Here is a 22,070-nt window from a genome sequence, read left to right on the forward strand (position 1 = left end):
TCTTTATGAATCTAAGAATGGGAGTGAAAGGAAGCTCTACAGAGGGAGTGTTATTGACATCAGTGACCTTTATTGCTAAGAGATGCTTCATTACACATTAAAGATGAAGGTTGTTTTTAACGTCTTACTCATTTAGCATTAATTTTCCAAAATAGCTTAATGGGCACGGCAGGAACTTTGGATTTGAAGACTCTTACTCTGTGTCTTCATAAGGAGTTGTGGATTGTTACTATATATGCCCAGGGTCCTGGAGGCTCTCCTAGAAACACAAGTAAGAAATGTCAGATCGTTTTGGATTAAGTGTCTCTGAGCACTATAAGTGAAAGTAGAAAGTGCCAGGTCATTTACTCAGTGTTGCCTTCCCCTTTGCCCCCGTGTGTATCATCTGGAATCCATCCCTCTTTCACACATCCACAACACTTTGTACTTATCACTAAATGGTCTACTGTGCAATGTAGCTACTGAAGCCAGCTTTGCTGCTCCCAACACCGGAACGCCTTCTCCATGCCAGTTTTTATGTTGAAAATAAAGGTATGATTTAGCCTTCTTTCATACACTTTTAGTACTCACCCACTGAAAGGCATTTATTTTAACAAATTCTTGCTGCATGTAACTTTACCTTGAGACACTCAAAGGTTCCTTTGAAATCTTAGAGGAAGTAATATTTAAGCTGGGCCTTGAGCAGAGGAGGACTTGAGTTGGGTAGGGGAGAAAGATGTCCTAGAAAGAGGCAAGAGCTGGTATAAAATTACAGAGCCAAGAAAAAAGAATGACTTGTTCATGGGATAGCAAAGGACTCAGTGTGTCATGCATAATTGGTTGATGAGGTTGCAAGGAGTGGCAAGGGCCCAGGTAATGGCAGATCTTATAATGTGATGCAACTTAGGTTCATTGGTTTATTTGTTCCATGGACATTATTTGCATGTATGTGATGTTTTTCAGGTCAATAGGTGATACATTGTCAGATAAGACCAACAAAGTCATGTCCTCGTGGAACTTATGTTCCAATAGGGAAAACTGAAAATAAATGTGTGTGTGTGTGTGTGTGTGTGTGTATAGAAGATAATTGAAAACTGGGTAATAAATTCCAGGAGGAAAAAATATATACAATGTGATAGAAAATAGCAGAAGTGGAGTGAGGGAAGCCAGAGGTACTTATAGAATGGGTAGTCAGAGTGGACATTCTGAGGAGGTGACACTTACCTGGGGTCTAAAGGAGGAGCAGGAGCCAGCCAGGGGAAGGAGAGAGAAGGGAGCTCCAGGCCTATGGAACAGCGAGTGCTCAGCTGTGAGAGGAGGCCGACAGCCTGGAGCCTAGCGGTGTGAGGGAGAGTGGCCCAAGATGGACACAGCTGTTTGGACATGTGCCACATCAGATCACCCAAGGCCTTGCAGGCCAGCTTGGTTATTCTCAGTGCAGTGCAAAGCCATGGAGGCAGAGGTGGCAATGTCCTGATTGACATTTGTCTCTGGTTGCTGTGGGGAGAAGGGATGAGTGGGGCAAGAGGGCACGCTCGGAGGCCATTCAGGAGAGGATAGCGCAATACTTTCCAGGTCAGAGGCGATGGTGGTTTGCACTGAGGTGGTAGAATTGGGGATGGAAAGAAATGAACAATTTCAGACTATAGTTTGGAAGTAGAAACAAAAGGAATGTGAACTAGTGAATATCCTTTGCCTGCAGAATCAGGACCTTAGCTGTAAATGGCTTTAATATGTACCTGTTCTTTGGTAGAAAGGGTAAGTGGGTCTTTAATGTCACACATGCAGTAACTGGAGAATAAAATTAAGTGAAATGGGGACATTAGGTCTTTGTTTTAATTTTGTCTGATTACTCTAACATGGCTTTATCATTCAGTTTCAGGGGTAAGAAGTCATGACTTTACTGTTGGTAAGAGGGGAATGAATTATTTCTAGTGTCCAAGTAACCATGGTCCTCACAGCCCCCTTGACTCCAAGACAGAACAGTCCTAGTAATTGGTGATGTTTCTGGTGCAAGACCATAAGGGAGACTCCGTGGAAAGAGGGGACTTGACCAACTCAAGGTCATGTGATGAGGCAAAGAAAGGTCCCCTAAATATGCCTGCAGGTGGAAACAACTTAGGATTTTTAAAAAGCAGCTTTTATAAGTAATGCAATTCCGGACTTGTTGAAATGCCAAAAGAAAATGATTTTGTTCGCACTTTGGCACCAATGAAGAATTGTATGGTTTCAGATGATAATCAAAAAGAATTTTGTAACAGCACTTCCTGGCTGGAGAAGAAGGCTTTTTGGGACTGCCCTGAGCCTGGTGAGGATAGACCATCCAGTTGGCCAGCTTGTCAAAGTAAGGGCAGTGCTCTCAGCAAACAAAGGGGACTCTGGGCTGCTATTGTTAGAAACCTTGATTCTTCTTTTTTAAAATTAAAAACAATTTTTTAAAATGTATTTTGGCTGCACCAGGTCTTATAAGTTGCCGCACTCGGGATCTTCGTTGCGGCATGCGGGATCTCTTAGTTGCCGCATGCGGACTTCTTAGCTGTGGCATGCGAACTCTTAGCTGCGGCATGAATGCGGGATCTAGTTCCCCGACCAGAGATCGAACCTGGGCCCCCTGCATTGGGAGCGTGGAGCCTTGCCTTACCCTTTAGACCACCAGGGAAGTCCCAGAAACCTTGTGTGACCCTGCTCCTTCCCCAGCCTGAGCTTTTCCTGGTCTCTGGGTCCTCAAACACTTTGTTCTGTAAACATGCTGTGAAACGTTGGGCTCCCTATTTAGCCAGCACTTCATTCCTTTGAGTTTGTGTATCTGCTTCAGTAGGAACTGGGGAAAAGGGAGGGAAACATGCAAAAACAAGACAGAAACCTGCCACTGGAATGTCTGGGAGAAAGAAAATATGCAGAAAACAAGCTGACAGATGACCCCTTCCAGGTGTATATGTAAACCTGGTCTGTCTAGGACTCCCTTTCTCTTGAAGCCAGCTGCCCTGGAGGCTGTGCGGAGGGATGCCAAGAGCCCAGCATGAGGAACAGGGGCCCTGGGACTTAACCCTGTTAGTGACTCAGTGATACTCAGGACTGTCAGTAAGCTTTTGTGGGACTCGATTTCTCTTCTTTAAAATGAGGTGGCTGCAACAGGTTAGACCAGTTTGGATGGTCCTTTGCAGAGCTAACAGGCTATGGTTTTGCCTTTCTCAGCCCCTCAGAGATTTGATTAACCTGATTCATCAACAAGTGTAGTGGCTGACTATCTAGAAAAACATCTGTACTGAAATAGCTGAGAATTGGATTTAGTCCTTTCAGCCCAAACTTTCCCTCTTGTGTGCTTGGCTTCCTGGTAAACAAATAGCCTTTCTCCTGAGCAAGGCTCAGTTTGTGATATTGCAGTTTCCAGATCAGAAGAGGAGGAATATGCATCTAATAGAATTTCTTAAGGCTTTATTCACTGTTTGCTTAGTGCAGTGTTATATTTAGCCACAGTTTAAGCTCTGCAATTTCCTTTGAAATGCACATGGGAGGGAAATGAGAGAAGCACCTGGAAAACAATAGAAAAGGCATTTAGAACAAATAGAGAAAAGCTTCGTGAAACCTACAAATGTTTGGGAACTACTTCAAGACTTTGTGCAAAGCCTTAAACACACCACGTGTTTCTCTCATTTGGGTCTTAAATGGGATGTATGCACTGCTTTTAAAGCTATGGAGAGCTATAGATGTTTTGCCTCCAAGTGAATAAATGTACAAAATGCATCCTCATCGCCTCTTACTTTTAGCCATCCTGCTTCAGACCTTTTTGAAGATAAGGCTTTATCTCAGCTTTTTACTTCCTGCTTTATAATTGCCCAGCTAAGCTAATGAAGCCCATTTGGTGTTGTGAACATTCAAAGCACTCATCTGCTTAAAAGCCACTGCCCCTTCATTATGTAAAACAGATATTTAAAAAAAAAAAAAATTCCCTGCCTCTAACCGGGATCAAGACTCAGGCTGAATCCAGAAATTTAAGCTTGTTCAGAGCTGTCCTTTTATGCTCATAATCATTTGCTAAACTTAAAACACTGTGGCACTTCCTTCCGAGGTGTCATCTTTCTTTTTTTTTCTCTTCCTCGCCTGCAAATGACGGTACAGCCCCAGTGGCACCCAGCTACCACCCTGTTTGCTTGGTGACATGAACCCTCCAAGTTAGGAATCATATTGTAGGGAAATATGATGTGGCTTTGGCATCTATTTCCCTTTCACAGGTGTCTTATTACATTTTGACAGGTGTCTGACACGAGAGGCGCTGTCAGAACTGGGATTTAACTTTGGAATGCCAACTTCGATTAGGGCGTCTCTGGATAGGAAAAAACGGAATGGATCTGAGTGCTTGATGCCTCAATATTATTGTATTTAATTTTATTTCTGAACCAGATGTACTGCCTGTATGGGCTTTTTTTTTTTTTTTTTTTCAGGTGCTACAGAAATAGGTGCTGGTTGTGTTCTGTCACTAGAACTGTGGCTTTGATGAGCTGTTCTTGTTGAGGGGTCAGATGAAGCAGAGCTGTCATCCTAAACTATATTCAGTGGAAGAGGGATCTGCTCTTGTTTTGATACCTTCACACTTAATGGGGTTTTAATTTATCATAAGTGTCTAGACTGCTAATAGCAATGAAACTCATTAGAAATCATTCTCCAAATAAACTAGACATAACAAAATAAATGATTAAGAACTCGAGATAGGGGAAAGTTTGTGAGTGGGTAGACTTCCTTAGTAACTGTGTACGGGGTAAAGTCAGATGTTTGCAGACACCATATCCTGTTCCCCCTCCTCCCAATGTTATTTGTTAATTTTGGTTTTCTGGTTTTTTTTTTTTTTTTTGGTAAAAAGCACATATACTCAGTTCTGCCTAGCCAGAAAGTATGATTCTCATAGCATATGTACACAGTTTATACAAATGGGAAGACCTCATTTGTCATTGTAGTAGTTGGAGGTGGAAGGATCTTTTTTTTTTTTTTTTTTTTAAAAGAAGTAAATTTGGAAGATTGATTCCTTTGGTAGGCAGAATACCGAATACTTCCCCCTCTCCCCAAGGGTGTCCAGGTCCTAATCCCTGGAAACTGTGGATAAATGTCCTTACATGGCAATGGGGAATTAAGGTTGCAGATGAAACTGAGGTTGCTAAGTAGCTGACCTGAAAGTAGGGAGATTATCCTGGACTATCCCTGTGGGCCTGATGTCATCACAGGAGCCCTAAAAGTAGAAGAGAGAGGCAGAAAATGAGGTCAAACTGATGCCATGTGAAAAGAACTTGAACTACTATGGCTGACTTTGAAGACAGAGGAAAGGGGCCGTGAGTTAAGAAATGTAGACAGCCTCTAGAACCTAGGAAGGAGCCTCCAGAAAGGATTTCAGTTCTGTCCACACCTTAATTTTAACCCAGTGAGGCCTGTGTCAGACTTCCAACCTACACAACAGATAATAAACTTGTGTTGTTGAAAGCCAATGAGTTTGTGGTCATTTGATGCAACAGTCATAGGAAACTGATAACAGTGTCATGTGAGTGAGGCAGTGGTTTCTTCATTTGCGTTCCTGAATTCATGACGTTTGGGCATAAAATAGAATTTTCTTTTTCCATTTGGAATTTTTCCTTCTCTGTGACAGAGATGTCGCTGACACTAAGCTGGTTCTAGCATTCAATAGGTTTAGTTTTCTGCTTCCTGCCCCCTGAGGTTACATGCAGAAAGTTATAATCAGCTCTTAAGACCTTTAAGGCTGATCTTTTAAAATTTACTGACAGGGTTCTTTGCTCACAGTGAATGTTGTTGTTATTGTTGTCATTTGTGTTATTGTTTCACTCAGACAGCTTAGTGCCTCTTGTTAGACTTGAGTTTGCCCTTGTTTCATTCTGCTTTCCTTTTCCTCCACTTCTTAGTCCTCTCCTGATGGTTTCTTGTAGACTTTGTTCTTACTATACTCATCCTTTGTCTGAGACGTATGTCTGAAAAAAAGGCAACCCTAGAGTGAATGATCAAGAAATGCTACCATGTTGTACATGGTTTCTAATTTAAAGAGGTGCCTTAATTTAGAAATTGTGTATAGTAATACAGTTACCTTGAAAAAATGTTCCATCATCCCTAAACTACTACATAAAGACCCAACACTGCTTTCTCCATCTTCCGTAACTGATCTGCCTCTGTCTTTGGAATAGATCACTGTTTCTTGAGTTGAGAACTGGAAGAAGTTGGCTGTGTCCTGAGGCCATGTCATAACAAAGGCTAAAGATCTTTCCACAAATCTCACATGGTACCAAGCAGACAACTATATCAGTGTAAAATAACTGTATGTATGAAACAACTGTGCTATATAATCATTCATTCATTCAACATATATATATATAAAATGAATATGTATATGAGTGTCTGCTACCTGCCAGGCAGAGCTTCTGAGAAGGGTGGCTGTCATTTGTTTGCAGGTATATCTAGAGAAGACTGTTAAAATATCTTTGTCTTTCTTATATGAGTCAGGCGTAATAGGGCCTGTGAGTAACGGGTACCACAGGCAGCTACCTGAGGCTGATTATCAGGTTGGAGGCATCATGGTATATCCCAAAGCAACCTAATTCTCTTCTATACAGGGGAGGCCCCAGAGAGGATTTTTCTATGCCAGATGACATGGAGCCGTCCCATCCCTCCCCAGCCCCTGATCACCCCAGGCTGCCCACAAGTGTCAGCCATCTATGCTACAGCCAGAAGGATCTAGGACCGGGTCAGGGGTATTTTAGGTGACATTTTGGCTATCACACCAGGAAGTTTTTTACTTTCTTGTCAACAAACCAAAGACTCTTCCTTCTTGTAAGTCTATCCTCAAAGCATTATTTTTCACTGCAGTTCAGCCTGCCTAGACAAGCTTCAGCAGACTTTAGAAAGAGAAAGCTTATGAGAATACAATTTCTCACTGGCCTGCTCATTCCTGCTTCTTAAGGTTTGTGAAAGTCAACGCTGTTTCAGCTGAATTATTTGCATTTGTGAAGATATATTTACTAAATAAGCTGCTGTAGAGCAGTGCTTTTTCCAAGGGGAGAACTGTTTACCTCTCTGTCAATGAGCTGAGATCAAGAGGTTAAAGGTCTTCTCTTGTCAGTCTGAACACTGTGGCTGGTTGATCACAATGGATGAGTATGTTGAAATATTATTTGGAAATAGCATGGAGCGTTTCTTGCCTGTTCCGTCTTGCTTTGCTCATTGATTTAATTCGCTTGTACCTTGAGGACTTTACTTCCCCCTCAAGCTCACACAGCAGATCATCTCACAATAGGTCCACAGGCCATTGGCCTCTAAGAAGCAGAAACTCTTGTCTCCTCAGATCTCTTTTTTACCCAAAGCCTGTGTGGTCTGTTTGGTAGCAGGTACACACTGAGCCAAGCCTCAGAGGAGCCCATCGGAGACACTTTACATCATGTCAGCTCTCCACTATCTAAGACCTCAGTGTGTCACTCTCTTGGTAGACAGCAGAGAGAGGGCTGTCATCTTCATTGGTCATTCTAAGAGGCTCCCTTCCCTTCAATTACTCATGCGTGTCAGAAGAAGAAAGAGAACACTGCAGAGGTATTATATGTTGTGGCACTTCAAAGGTGATTACTTTTTCTTCCTATCAGTCATGTGGAGACAATTCTTCTAGCTCACTTGATAATCCTTTTTTTCCTTTGAAGAAGGGAGACTGACTTGCTTCCAAACAAACCACCAGATTAGCAGTTTCATTACGACTTCTGAACTCATTAGGGCTTACTTAGTATTCCCAAGTTGTAGAAGGGTTTGAAAAGTTAATTTCCCCAGTGATGGGTATGAAGGAGGCAGTGACAATTTTTCAGGAAGCAAATTGCACATTGATTCTTCAGATTTCCAGGCTGGGAAACCACTAGTCTTGTTGGTTGGACACTTAGTGAGGGGTTAAATTTGCTTTCAGAATTGAATGCTGCCAGGTGATCATGGACCATTGTTGTGTATATATCTTGGTGGGGGGTAGCCATGGTCACATTCCCCTGAGAGAGATAATTTTGCCTCTGGACCAAGAAGGAGTACTCACTTTTTTTCCACCTAAAGAATTAAGAGTTTACATATGTAACACAATTAGAACAGTGCCTGGCACACAATACATGCTATATAAATGCTGGCTGCTATTGATATTGTTTTCATTGTTGCACCTATTTTAATTCACATATTTTTGTTGTTGTCCTGTCATCTGTAGGTGGGTGAGTCTTTATTTCTCCTATAATGTCATGAGACTGATTTTTTTTTGTTGCTGTTGAGACTTGCTTTTATTACTTGTATTTGTGACCCAGAAGGCCATCTGGCTGGCTCACTGGCTTCCTTCCTTTCATCCTTCCACTCAGCCACCCATCCAGGCTGCCATCTGCACATTTATTCATTCAACATTTATTGAGCCTCATCTACTCTCTGTCAGGCAGTGGACATACAAAATTGGACCAGAGAGTTACAGTTTCTTCCCACACAGAGCTCATTGTCTGTTGGGGACACAATTAAAAAAAAAAAAAAAAAAGTACTAAGTGGACTAATAAAATTAGTATAAACTTTGGTAATAGCTCTAAAAAAATAAGTGTATTGTAAAGTCAACAAAGATTAATTACTTGTGTTTGTTTGGACCACTGATGATAGCTCTTTATAAGAAGGGAGGACTTCCCTGGTGGTGCAGTGGTTAAGAATCCACCTGCCAGTGCAGGGGACACGGGTTCGAGCCCTGGTCCGGGAAGATCCCACATGCTGCGGAGCAACAAAGCCCGTGCACCACAACTACTGAGCCTGCGCTCTAGAGCCCACAAGCCACAACTACTGAAGTCCGCGCGCCTAGAGCCCGTGCTCCGCAACAAGGGAAGCCACCGCAATGAGAAGCCCGCACACCGCAACGAAGAGTAGCCCCTGCTCACCACAACTAGAGAAGCCCCCGAACAGCAACAAAGACCCAAAGCAGCGAAAAATAGAAATTAAAAAATAATAATTAAAAAAAAAATGAAGGCAACTTGAACTAATCCCCCAATATCCAAAATTACCTTTTGTGGAAACATTTGGAATTAAGTAGCCAGCTGTCATCTGTCCCTCACCAAACTATGGACTCCATCTTGTAAATGAGAGTTCATGGTAACTTTGCCATCACGCATGGGGCCATTTGTTCTTGTAAGTCCCCAACTTCTTTTCAACCTCAAAGCCCACATTTGGGCAAACTAAATTAGACTGAAAACACAATTCCCTTGAAAATGTTACCTTATGTACCCCTTCCTGATCAAGTCTGAGTATTTATGTACTCATTTAACAAATATTTATTGACTATCTATGATGTGCCAGGCACTTTTCTGGTGTGGGCATATAATAGGGAATGATATGCCTAGTACTAATGATGATCAAGTTAATTATCCAATTAAATATATTTGTTGGACATCTATAGTGGAGGATAAGCTTTTAGTTCTTATATAACTTTGGAGGATGCATTGTCTTTAAACAGAGTAAATAGAAGGGAGGGGAGCCAGTGTTGCATCTCTAAATTAGGGCAGAGTCTCATAATTCCGCTAAGAGAGGCTCATACACAGTGTTCATTTATATAAAGGAAGGAGAGTTCGCCTCTGATTGTGGAAGCCAGGAAGGCGTTTCTGAAGAAGTCAGGACTGAGATGCCTTGTAAATTACAGTTAGGGTTTCTGTGACATGATACGTGGGATGGCATTTCAGATGGAGGGAACAGCACTTTATGTACAAAATTGTACACTTTGGGGGAAGAAGTAACCAGCATGGCCATGCAACTAGTTAATGACAGCTGGAGACTGGAATGAAGGTCCCCTGATTAGCATTCAAGTGTCTTTCCCACTCTACCATGAGATCTAAGATTGTATCTCTAATTGTAAAACTTCATATCAAGACCCACCTTTAATTGACAGCTTACCATGTATAAGGCACTTTTCTGATGGTTTTTCACTTACCCTCCCAGTACCTTTGTAGATCTTGTAGTATTGCCTATCTAAATGAGGCAAATGAAATTCAGAGAGGGTAAGCAACTTATTCAAGGTCACACAGCCATTAACTGCCAGGATTGATAAGAGAACCGTATTTGCCTGAAGGGCACAGGAGAGGCCCTTGAAAGGGCTTTGAAGTAGTGTCTCCTAACCTGCTCCCCTCTTGTTATGTTTCTGGCTTTTAGAGAATATATGAGGCTCTGAAATGACACCACCTGGCATCCAACTTCCATCAAACTGATGGAAACTTTCTAGAAAAACATTCTGGAGAGAAAATAACCTTAGGATTTGTTTTGGCTTTGAAGTACTCCAAGTAAAAGCACTCATTGCAAGAAAGTGCTATAACATATTTTGGAATATGCACACATGCATAAGTTAGTGCTCTTTTAGTTTATAGCTGCTTATGTGAAAAGGGAGGGTTTACCGTAAGTATAGAATAGTGTCTTTTGGAACCCAAGTGAAGGATGTTGCAGGACCTTTGGAAGAACCTAGAGATCAAAAATAGAAACCTGGGTAAAATGATCTGCCCTGGATCGTCTTCTGTCTGCATGTCTGCACCCTTCTTTTCTTTCTGAGCGCCTTTATCTGCCTCTGTTCAGTCCACGTAATGGGAGACAGGGAGGCCTACATCTCTTGAGTTAACACATTATAAAATCTAGACCACTCTCTTTTGTCCCTATTCTAAATATCCGAGGAAGGGATTCTGGCCCAGCTGCGATCAGCTGTTCAAGTTTGTTGTCATATCACACAAACATGGCTGCCAGGATCCCAACCCTTTGGAAAGGGAAAGCTATTTCCAGAAGAGTTGCATGCCCAGTGCCTTAAAAGATAGCGCCTCCACGACAGAGAAGATGTGGCCCGTGCCTTTGGTCTCTCATTAGGGAGAATGCTAACAGGAGGGGACTGAGGTGGTGGTAAGGTCAGAACATCTAGTCCACCTCTGATTCTGAAAGTGTGAAAAGAACAGGCAATATCAGGGCAGAAAGTAAGCCAAGGAAGACTTCTAAATGCTTTGTATCTTGGAATTTCACTTGAAATCTTTTAAAAATAGCAGTCGTGATTTCATATTCATAGCGATTTCAAGAATATTGTAAGTAGATCATATGCTAGGTACAAAACTCCTATGTGCTGAGTCTAAACTCTTTGGCATGTTTACTCTTATCTCCGTCTCTGTCTCATCTGTCTGTATTCACTGCATCAGATTTTACACTCCAGCAATAATGGGCTATGGTTTTCAATAAATAGTTTACTGAAGGAGTGAATGATACCATGTCTCTTTCGTATCACTGGTCTCAATTGGCATTTTAGCTTTATTTGTATAATCGCTTGATTCATGTCTGTTCACCGAGACGCTGAACTCCATGAAATGCTCACTGCTAGTCTAGTGTCTGGCATGCAGTGGTTACTCAACACGTATGTGGAATGAATGCATGAATGGATTGATTGGCAGTAGCATCCCCTGTAAAGCTTAGGTGGAAAGTAGTGGAAATGGGTTAACAAAAGTCTTCAAGCATTTGTAATTCTCCAAACTGATATTTTTAAATTATTTTTTTCAATTTACAAAAGTAGTATATGTTCACAGTAATAAATTCAAAGGCTACAAAAGAATGTAGAGTAAAAGGCTGGTCATCTTTTCTTTTCATCCTGATCCCTTAATCCAGAAGTCACTGCTCTGAGTCTTTTGGTATTATTGTACCTGATGCTTACTTATTATTATACAACATTATACACACACACACACACACACACACACACATACACAAACATAGAATCATATTTTGTTTCTTGTTTTTGTTTATTTTAATGAATAATATTGCTATCAACAATTTGATTTTCCCCCCACTTACTGTATGGTGGACATCTTTCTTGTCATTACATTTATCACAGAGGAGAGTCCCAAAGGGTGAATTTGATGATGAGAGACATTAGCTTAATAACCAGTACAACAGAGCATGGCTTCATTATTGGTAGCAGCTGCCTTTTGCCTCAGGATGATTTGGGCTGGGGTTGGCAAACTGCAGCCCGCGGGCTAAATCTGGCCAACCATTTGTTTTTTTAAATAAAGTTTTATTGAAACCCAAACACACTCATTTGCTTACATATTGTCTGTGGCAAATTGTATGCTTTAATGGCAGAGTTGAAATATTGCAGGAGAGACCATCTGCACTGCAAAGCCTAATTTTTTTACTCTCTGGTTTAAAAAAAAAAAAAGTTTGCTAACCTCTGGTATGGGCTATTTCTGTCTTGAATCCTGGTCTGGCCTGGATCCTGGTCTGACCTGGACAGGATCCAGCATCAAGGATAATGCAGTAGACTCAGCCAGTTAGTGGAAACACTAAAACCATTTAGTATTTGTGAAGAGTTGTTTCTCCTTTCTTTTGGAAAGTTTTAACCAGTGATTCGGGTAACTGGAAAAGAGAGAGAGAAGATGCATGGCCTGTGTGCTTATTATTGGTACAGTGTCACTAATTAAGATTCTGTTTACACTTTTCAAATATTCACATAGATATACATGTACTTCCCACATCTATTTGTTTAAAGGGGGTCTTCTTAGTTTTTTATTGATACTACATAGTTACTAGACCAGGGCATAATTAATTGCCTGCATTTATTACCATCACTCAGTGAGTAGCTCAGTGTGTGAGTTACACAGTCTTGGATTTCCTGGTTGGAATCCATCCACAGTTAATATTTGGATAGGATATGCTGGCATCACAGTAGAAGTATAAATGATCAGCTAGAAGTTTCTTGAACAGGGCCTTGTTACTAGTGAGGAGCACTATTCTGGGTAACTTTAGTCGACTTCAAGATCACTCTGGCTTTCTCAGTGCAGCAGGAGGGTGTGTGATGCAGGAAAATAGGGGGAGAAGGTTCCAGGCCTGCGGTGGTGACAAGGCTTTGAAGGCATCCATTCACTGCGGGCCTTGGCCAACTTGACAGTAAAATAGAGCCCCTGGGGTTGTCAGAGGGCTGCATCTTAAATTTTAATGCCTAGAACCACCCAGAACCTAGTTTAAAGTGCCAATCCCAGGATCCCATCCCCAGAGATTCTGGTTCAGTAGTCTTAGTTTGGGGCCCAGGAATCTGCATTTTAAATAAACCCCCCAGGTGTTCTGATGGGAACATACCCTGACCAAACTTGGAGAAGCACAGGCTTCCTGTAGCATTTTTCCACCCCAACCCTAACCCCTGACTTTTCTTCTCTCTTCTCTGCTTTCTCTTTCCTGGTCTCCATGTCTTTCCCTCTCCCTCACTCCCTCTCTTCCTTTCTATCACTGTCACAAGTGTTTACATCTAAGATAATCACTGGATTCATTTCTGGGCCAACTTTGTCATCAAGTAAACCACGCCCTTGGTAATAGACTCCTTGGCCCTCCCAAGTTATGGTGTTGCTTTCTTCTCCCCCATTCCCTTCTTCTATGTGATATTCAAGCAGCGTTGCTCACCCTCACCTATTTCACCCTTCTCAGGAATTCTGTGAATTCAGACAAGCTGAGACAGAGCGGCATCTCCACGAGGCCTGGCCTGTCTTGCTCATCATGTCACAGAACCTAGCAGGCATTTGGTGAATACCTAAGTGCTCAGTAAATATTTGGTGAATAAAGAATGAACAAAATGATCAATGCTTAGATGAAATGAAGCAGGGCAGAGTAAATCTCAGAAATGTTACTAGCTGCTAATTAGGGCTATAGAGGCTCTCAGGGCATTTTTATCTACCTGAAACAAAGTCTTCCCATCTCAGAAATGGTTTCTATTTAGAGACTTGATTTGAAAAGTGTTTTTATCAGGTTTGAATGTGTATCTGGCAGCTTATTCTCCTCCTAGCAGATGGCCCCTGGCTTCCAAACACAGTCTGTAATCAGGCGCATTGTCAAGCAAAATACTCGATTGTTCTATTGTTTTCAGTTTCCTAAAATTGAGGAAGGTATTTCAGGAAAGTGGTTTTTGAGATTTATGTACCCTGTTAGTTGTTTCAACCCTCTAGACCTTTGTAAAAATTTTAAAAATTTTGTTGGATACACATTTTGAACTGTCGCATAATGGGGAATCACACTGAAACAAGCTAGAAAAATTTCCCCTACCCCTTTTAAGATTATCCATTTGGAGATTAACTCAGACTGAGTTACACACATTCTCCATCATTAAAATAAGGATAGTAAATGAGAGTTTTCAATGTTGCAAACACATTGGAAAGGAAATATCTATAATGAGTACATCTTTACTATAACTTTTTTTTTGGTGGTACGCGGGCCTCTCACTGTCGTGGCATCTCCCGTTGCGGAGCACAGGCTCCGGACGCGCAGGCTCAGCGGCCGTGGCTCACGGGCCCAGCCGTTCAGCAGCACGTGGGATCTTCCCGGACCGGGGCACGAACCCGATGGACTCTCAACCACTGCGCCACCAGGGAAGCCCTACTATAACTTTTTAAAAACATGTTTATTGGAGTATAATTGCTTTACAGTGGTGTGTTAGTTTCTGCTGTATAACAAAGTGAATCAGCTATACATATACATATATTCCCATATCTTCTGCCTCTGGCGTCTCCCTCCCACCCTCCTTATCCCAGCCCTCTAGGTGGACACAAAGCACCGAGCTGATCTCCCTGTGCTATGCGGCTGCTTCCCACTAGCTATGTTTCACATTTGGTAGGGTATATATGTTTAATAGTTAACAAAACCATTAGACATTCTCGGGCATTTTTCAGAGCTCATGAATCATAAGAATGCATCGCCCACCCCTTATTCATTTTCTGGTTTTCGGTTAGCATCATCTAGGCTTTAGCGAGGGCTGCAACTTCTGGCTGCTCAAGAGGTTAGTGAGAGCTGAAGGAAGAACTTAAAACTTGGCAGTTGGTGGAATACCTCAACTCATGAATCCTTGCCTTCCCACGCATCCCTTTTGTTCATTTGGAATTAACGTTGTTTCAGAACGAAAGCAAGCAACAAAATAAGAGGGGAGAAGGTAATTTTTCAGGAGGGGGTGGCATATGAGTGACTAGAAGGAAAAAGGAAGGAGGAGGAGATGGTGAAGGGGCAAGAAGCAGAAAAGGCCCAGAGAGAGCAGCTGGAGGGGGGCAGGGGGTGGAGCCAAGGGAGGCTTGGGAAAGGGAATCACTGTTTTTAAATATTCTGAGACCACTTTAAAAGTAAGACATCAGGGCTTCCCTGGTGGCACAGTGGTTGAGGATCCGCCTGCCGTCGCAGGGGACATGGGTTCGTGCCCCGGTCCGGGAAGATCCCACATGCCGCGGAGCAGCTGGGCCCGTGAGCCATGGCCTCTGAGCCTGCGCGTCCGGAGCCTGTGCTCCGCAATGGGAGAGGCCACAACAGGGAGAGGCCCGCGTAACGCCAAATAAATAAATAAATAAAAGTAAAAAATCAATCCCTCTTCTAAAGAAGGCCCGGCCCACAGATGTTTTCATCCTCCCACTCTGGAAAGAGTAACGTTATCTTCAATTGCGTAGAAACATCAAAGCAAAAAAAAAAAAAAAAAATAGAAGGCCCCATTTCAAAGCAGGGGGGAGGCACCTGTGTTCCTGTTCCTGACAAAAAAGCGTGTCTCCAGCGCTCACGTGACCTCATGTGCCTTTAAAACAGTAGCAGCCCCCTAGTCAAGTTGCTCTATTTTTAGATTCACAAAAACCACAGGAGCTAGACTTGTTAAAGGCTTCCCGAGACAGCTCTTGGGGTGTGGGCTTTGCAGCATCTTGTTTGTCCTCACAGAAACCCCATGAAGTCATGTGAACTGCACTGAGCAAAGGAGAAACTAAACCTCAGCGAGGCCGAGTAATATGTTCAAGTATACTTTTAAGTGGTAGAGCTGAGATCTGAACTCTAGTAGGGGTGTCTGGCTGGCTGGCTCTCTTCTCTAACTTTTAACTTGGAAATAATCTTAGATTTGCAAAAAAGTCACAAGCATAATATGAAGAATTCGTCTATGCTCTTCCTTCAGATTCCTTGGATGTTAATTCTTGACTGTGCTTAACTTCATCATATCCTCTCCCTATATATATATATATATATATATGTATATAGGAAAAAGAAATATATATATACCTATATATTTATATTTTTTTCTTCCTGAAACCTTTGAAAGCAGGTTACAGATATGATGCCCTTCGTTTGTAAATATTGGGTTGGCCAAAAAAGTTTGTTTGGGTTTTTGTAAGATGTTACTTAAAAACCCAAACGAACTTTATGGCCAACCCAATACTTTAGTATGTAATTTCTGAAAAGAAGGACATTCTGTTAGAAAAAGAGAGGCACTTACTAAGCCGGAAAATTAAGCTTGATACAATACTGCTTGTGATATACGGACCTTATTGAGATTTTGCCAATGTCTTTTTTTTCTGGTCCACAATTTGTTCCAGGACCACACATTGCATTTATTTACCGTGTGTCTTAGCATCCTTTAATCTCAAACAATTCCTTAGACTCTTAGTCTTTCGTGACCTTGACATTTTTGGATCTGTTCCTTAATTTGGGTTTGTCTGATGTGATGCTTCTTCATGATCAGAAAATTTTACATTTTTGGCAGGAACACAACACAAGTAATATTTTATCTTTCTTCATGCATTACATCAGGAGGCATATTATCAGTATATCTATTTGTCCCATTCTTGGTGATGCTTGTAAACATTGATCATTTGTTAATGGAGTGTCTACTAGTTTCTCCACTACCAAATCATTATTTTTCCCTTTGCAATTCGTAAGTATCTTATAGGCACATACTTTTTGGCAATTTAAATATCTTCTCTGTTTTCATACTCTTGCCCATTCATTTTAGCATTCATTAATGCTTCTTACCTGAAACAATTATTGTGATGATTGACAAATAATGATTTTTCTAATTAATCATTACATTTGTATTTATTAGTTGGAATTCTACTCTAAGGAAAAACTTTCCCTTCTCTTCTTTTTATTTATTCATTTATTTATATCAGTATGGACTTTTATTTTTATTCTGTGGGTTATAGTCTGTGTTTTTTTGTTGTGCTCAAATTGTCCCAGATTTAGCCAGGGGAGCCCTTTTATGCTGGTTCCTGTGTCCTTTTGTCACGCCTCCATAACCTTTTTTCAACCATTTCGTGCTTTCCAACACCACAAGATATTTCAGGCTCATGTTGTTCATTTCCTGTCCCATCCCTGGCATCAGTCATTTCTCCAAGGAATTCTGGTTCCTTCTATTGGAGAGTGGTATTTAGAAACCAAGATCTGGATGTCAAGTGTGCTTATTGGTACTGGGGTATCATTGCTTCTCAGCCTCTCTGTGGATATAGCTATGAAATATATGCATGTGTATTTACACTCTACATCTGTCTTTCTTTCAGTTTGTATATGAAAAACTGAATTCCCAGTGGTACTTTCTATCTGTAATAAAGCTTCTGTAGGCTCCTCTCCTTCTGCCAGAAATAGATGGTTTGGAGTCCTTGCGTGATCTTTAGTTGTCATTTGTTTTCAACAATACTTATGAATGCTTTAATTTTTTATTCCTTATGGGAAAATCTATTTTTGTATCTACTAAGTTTTATCTATCTTATTTAACCACTTATGTGTTACAAATAATTCACCAGCATCTAAATACAGACCCCCAACACCCCCACCCCACCAACACACACACACACACACGCAAAAGCAGCTTAACTTTTTGGCTTAAATTGTCTTCAGTTATTGTTTCATGGGGAAGGGGAAAATGAATTTTTCCCCCACATTTTAAACACATATCACTTTGGTGCCTTTTTTCTTTTCATTGCTTGTCTTAGTAAAACACAGAGTTTGACTTTTTTTTTTTTTTCTCTTGATCAAGATTGCTATAATGGTTTCAATCTTTGTTTCTTTCCTTTTTCTTTGCAAAATTAATTTGAAAAATAATTATTTTACTCCTAGGAATCCTCAACAGGTGCGCCACTGTGCCAGGGTACCATTATTATCACTGTTAGGTGACATGACGTAACAACCACCCCTAATCTATGTGTGTCTCCCTATACAAACATGCATTGCTAATCAAAATCTGTCTCCAAAATAATCTCTCAAAAAAAGAAATAAATCAAAACAAACCAAACAAACAAAAAAAGCAGAGAGAGAGGAGAAGAAGATAGAGCAAATTTCTTATAAAAGCTTGTGGTTCAGTTTATTACCCCACGGTTTAGTTTGTAAAAAAAGAAAAAAGAAAAAAAACACTCTAAATTTTCTCCAGAAGTAACATAATGAAAGTCTATGAAGAATATAGGAATCGTTTCCTAAGCTGGCTATTTAAAGAAAGCACAGTAGGCTTTTCTGAATTTCAGGCATATCCAACTTAATAGTACAGTACTGGGATTCATTCTGAATATTTTGAATATTTATGGTGCCTGATGTTTGGACTTTTTAAAAGGTCACTTGAAAATGAAGTCACTTTCATTTTAAAGTAGGAGAAGGTGAACATGAAAAAGGGAAGCACTTTTAATGGAAATCATGCTGTCTGTTCTCCTGCAAAAGGTCTTAGTTTCTGTAGTAATGGTATTTCTTAGTGGCTTTCCTTATATGAGATGATTGCATCTTGACATACAAAAGTATTTCGGCTCAAAGATCAAGACTCCCACAACAAGTTGGCAATCATGTTTACCTGGGAGTTTTGTTTCAGCTCAAGTGACCATTGCAGATATGAACAAATCAGTAGTATTCACTCACAGCACCTGTACACATGTTTACCTTAGTTAAGGTACTTTTGTTTGCAAATGATAGTCAAGCTATCATTTGTTTAAGCTATCTTAAGAGCAAAAAGAGACATCATTATAAGGATTCAGGGATATGGCATAAACCATAAAAGGAAGGGGGTCAAGAGGGCCTTATGAGAAGGGCAGACCTCAGGACCAAGAGCCAAGGGGACCATTCTCTTAGCTTTGTTGCACCTCATATAATACAGGGACATGTATTATAGAGAACAACAGTTCTACAGGATGATGCATGCTAAAGGGGAACTTTGATCACATTACTTTGGGAAATACTCTATACCAAGTCCACCAGCTCTTACAGTTTTATAATACACAGTAGAGTATTAAAGCTTCTGCAAAGTTCCATGATAAAGAAACCTGTTTAACTTTCTTTAACCCAATGATTCTCAAACCTACTTGACCATAGCTTGGACAAATGTCATTTTAGATGGACCACTTGAATAATATAGAACTAAATTTAATTAAATCCACAGAGTACTCTTGTATCATTTTTTAAATAATATGAATGAAAACTTGTTAAGTGACTGGTTCAAGGTCATACTACTTGTTTTTAGACTCCTGGCCCAGTGCTATTCATACTGGTGCTTAATTTGTGGACCTTGGCTGAGGGACTGTTTGCTCACAGCTGTTTACTTTATACTCATACTCCATAGTCCTAGCATTTTAGAGCATCTCCCACTTTAAATATAGCAATTTGTTATTTCATTGGTTCTTTAGACAGTCAGCCTGCTGTTTCACAGACAACCCAGCAGTTCTGGTTAAGAATATGCCTTTATTGCCTGTGTATGACAAATATACCTTCAGCTGTTTCTGGTCATAGGCATTTTGCTTCCAAATCTTGTTAAGGTTTTTGTCAGTCTAAATGGTAACATGTAAAAGGAGCTGTAATTGGCTAGCATGTTAGTCTATTTCTTGAATTCAACCAAACTAAGTTTTTGTTGAGTTTGCCTTAATGCTCACTCATTCAGTTTCATTTCTTCATGTCCTGGATCCAGTGGAAGGAAAGGGGTGTGTCAAGTATAATAAGATTCAGTGACCTTAGTAAATAAATCAGCTTATTCAAATGAACACTCATAAAGACAGTGACGTTTTCCAGGGATTAATCTTCTGGGAAGTTAGGAAGAGCTAAGAAGAAAGAGAGTAATGGGATATTGGGTATGCAAAGCTGAGGAAAGTAATGGGGGAAAAATACCAAGAGAATAAATTTTCTAGTTTCTACCAACAAGAATAGCATGTTCTTAAAGTGAATGTCATTTCCCCCCTTATAAGTAATTAGCAGGAATAGCTGAAAACAGTGACATCATCACATCAGATGTAATGTCTCCTCTTATCCAGGAAGCTGGGCCAGGTGTTCTATTAAATGCCTCTGAGATGGAGATTTATTTCTAAAGTATAGCCATTTGCTGAATGGATGAATGTCTGAACAAATTTTGATTTGGCTCTGTCTAGAGGTATTAATTTTTGATGTTCTGGAGGTTCAAAGATGAATGAGACATATTTTACCTCAGAGGGCTTTATAATGTAATAAGGCAGAGAAGACTGGATGCAAAGATAGAACAGCACCATGGGAGTACTAACACTGTGGAAGTTTAGAAACAAAGGAAAATGTCCATTGGGGTCCTCAGGGAATACTTTAGGCAAAAGGAGAAAAAAGTGAACAAAGGTTTAATGTTCGTTATGAGTATATCAGTTAGGTATTTAAAAATACTGCTGTGTAACAAACCATCCCCAAATTGGTATCTTGAAACAGTAATCATTTATTCTAACTCATGTGTCTGTGTGTCAGCTGGTCTGGGCTGGGATCCAGGCTGCAGGTTAGGTCCATGTATCTCACATCCTCCACGGCCTAGCAGAAACCATGACACAGTCTTATGGTGAAAGGCAGAAATGCAAGTTATATTTCAAACCCCTACCAAGTCATATTTCTAAATACCCCATTAACCAAATCAAGCCTTCTATTCAAAGGAGGTGGAAATATACTCCTCCCAGGAGTGTTTTCTGAATAACAGCCTAATCTACTTCAGTGGGGAATAGAGGTTTATTTTGTATGTCTGGGAACTGGTTGAGAAGTTGTGGGATTTAGGTCCTAAAAGAGATAAGGAGATTGCAAAGGAGAAAGAGACAGAGAGATGAAAATAGCACAAAGGAAGAGCATGGAGAGAGTTCTTAAGGTGAATCAGGGTCCACAGAGTGGTCAAGGGAGATGGGTTCTAAGAATATCTGCTCAAAAACATTTACGAAGCAGGCTGATTTTGATATCTTTTGAGAAAACAGGTTTAGTAGAAGAATCAAAGCAGCAGCCAGATTCTAAGTAGCTAAAGAGAGAGTGGAGCAGAGGCAGTTAGTCTCAGTACCTCCTCGAAGACATGAAGGGCAGGTGAGAAAAGAGCTTTTGAAATGAGAGCAAAAGTGAGAGAGACACACACATATGGTATGAGGGCTTATATTCAAAGAAGGACAGTTCTGGGGTCGTTTTGTGTCCGAGGATAATGAGACATAGATGATAGAAGTAGAGCTGTCATCCTTGTCTTTCATTCAATATAAAATATTTTGTAAGATGCTAAGGCAAGGTTAATGAATAAGGCCATCCCCTCTCCCAGTAGCTTTGTTTTATGCACACTTCTAAATGTGTCATGTTGAGGGGTGCATAAAACCCTTCAATCTCGAGAAGATCACCCTTAGTACTTAAAATGCTCAGGAGACCTTATTTTCAAACATAAGGTGGGGGCACAACATTTACCTGTGTGGTTATTAACAAGCAGCTCACTAACACAGTCAGTCACTTGAGTTATTAATTAATGTTTAACATTTTAATTGCTCACACCTGCAGAAATTTCCTCCAATAGGAAAGAAGACCCAGTTTCAACCCTGGGTGATTAGAGTTGGGAATTTTTTCCCATGAGTGTTTGTCATTGCATTCCCTGTATTCCCTGGGGTTTAGTGACATAAGGCAGTTTTCCAGTGAGTATATACTGACCAAGAACTCAGAATAGGGCACGGTGATATGGGGTCCAAATAGGAAGGACTGGTATGGGGGAGATGGTTGAATCTCTCTCCTTAACCGGCAGCCACTCCAGCTGGGAAAAGAAAGCAAACATAAATGAAATAATGAGTAATTAGCAAAGGATTACACGCTGGTACCATAGCATGCTAGCCCGGATGCTGTCAGGAGAGAAGTGTACAAAAGATGTAGAATGGTCTATGCTGAAAGGCTTAGAAGCGCAAGCTTGAGATCAGATTGTGAGGGTTGAAATCCTGGCTTATCCACCTACTAGCTCTGTGACATTGGGAAGTTGCTTGACCTTTTTGAGCCTGTTTCTCCATCTGTTTAATAGGGGTAGCAGTATTGGCTACCTCTAAGAGTTATTGAAAAGATTAAGTAAATGGATA

At 40.8% G+C, this 22,070-nt stretch overlaps 1 protein-coding gene across 17 annotated transcripts in view; it reads left to right on the top strand.

The window, feature by feature from the left end:
* FHIT (fragile histidine triad diadenosine triphosphatase) overlaps positions 1-22,070 on the top strand; it is a 1,470,752-nt gene that overhangs the window by 1,112,741 nt on the left and 335,941 nt on the right. The gene's annotated exons all lie outside the window — the stretch shown is intronic.

This window comes from Kogia breviceps, chromosome 10, assembly GCF_026419965.1.
Source record: "Kogia breviceps isolate mKogBre1 chromosome 10, mKogBre1 haplotype 1, whole genome shotgun sequence".
Lineage (NCBI taxonomy): Eukaryota > Metazoa > Chordata > Mammalia > Artiodactyla > Physeteridae > Kogia > Kogia breviceps.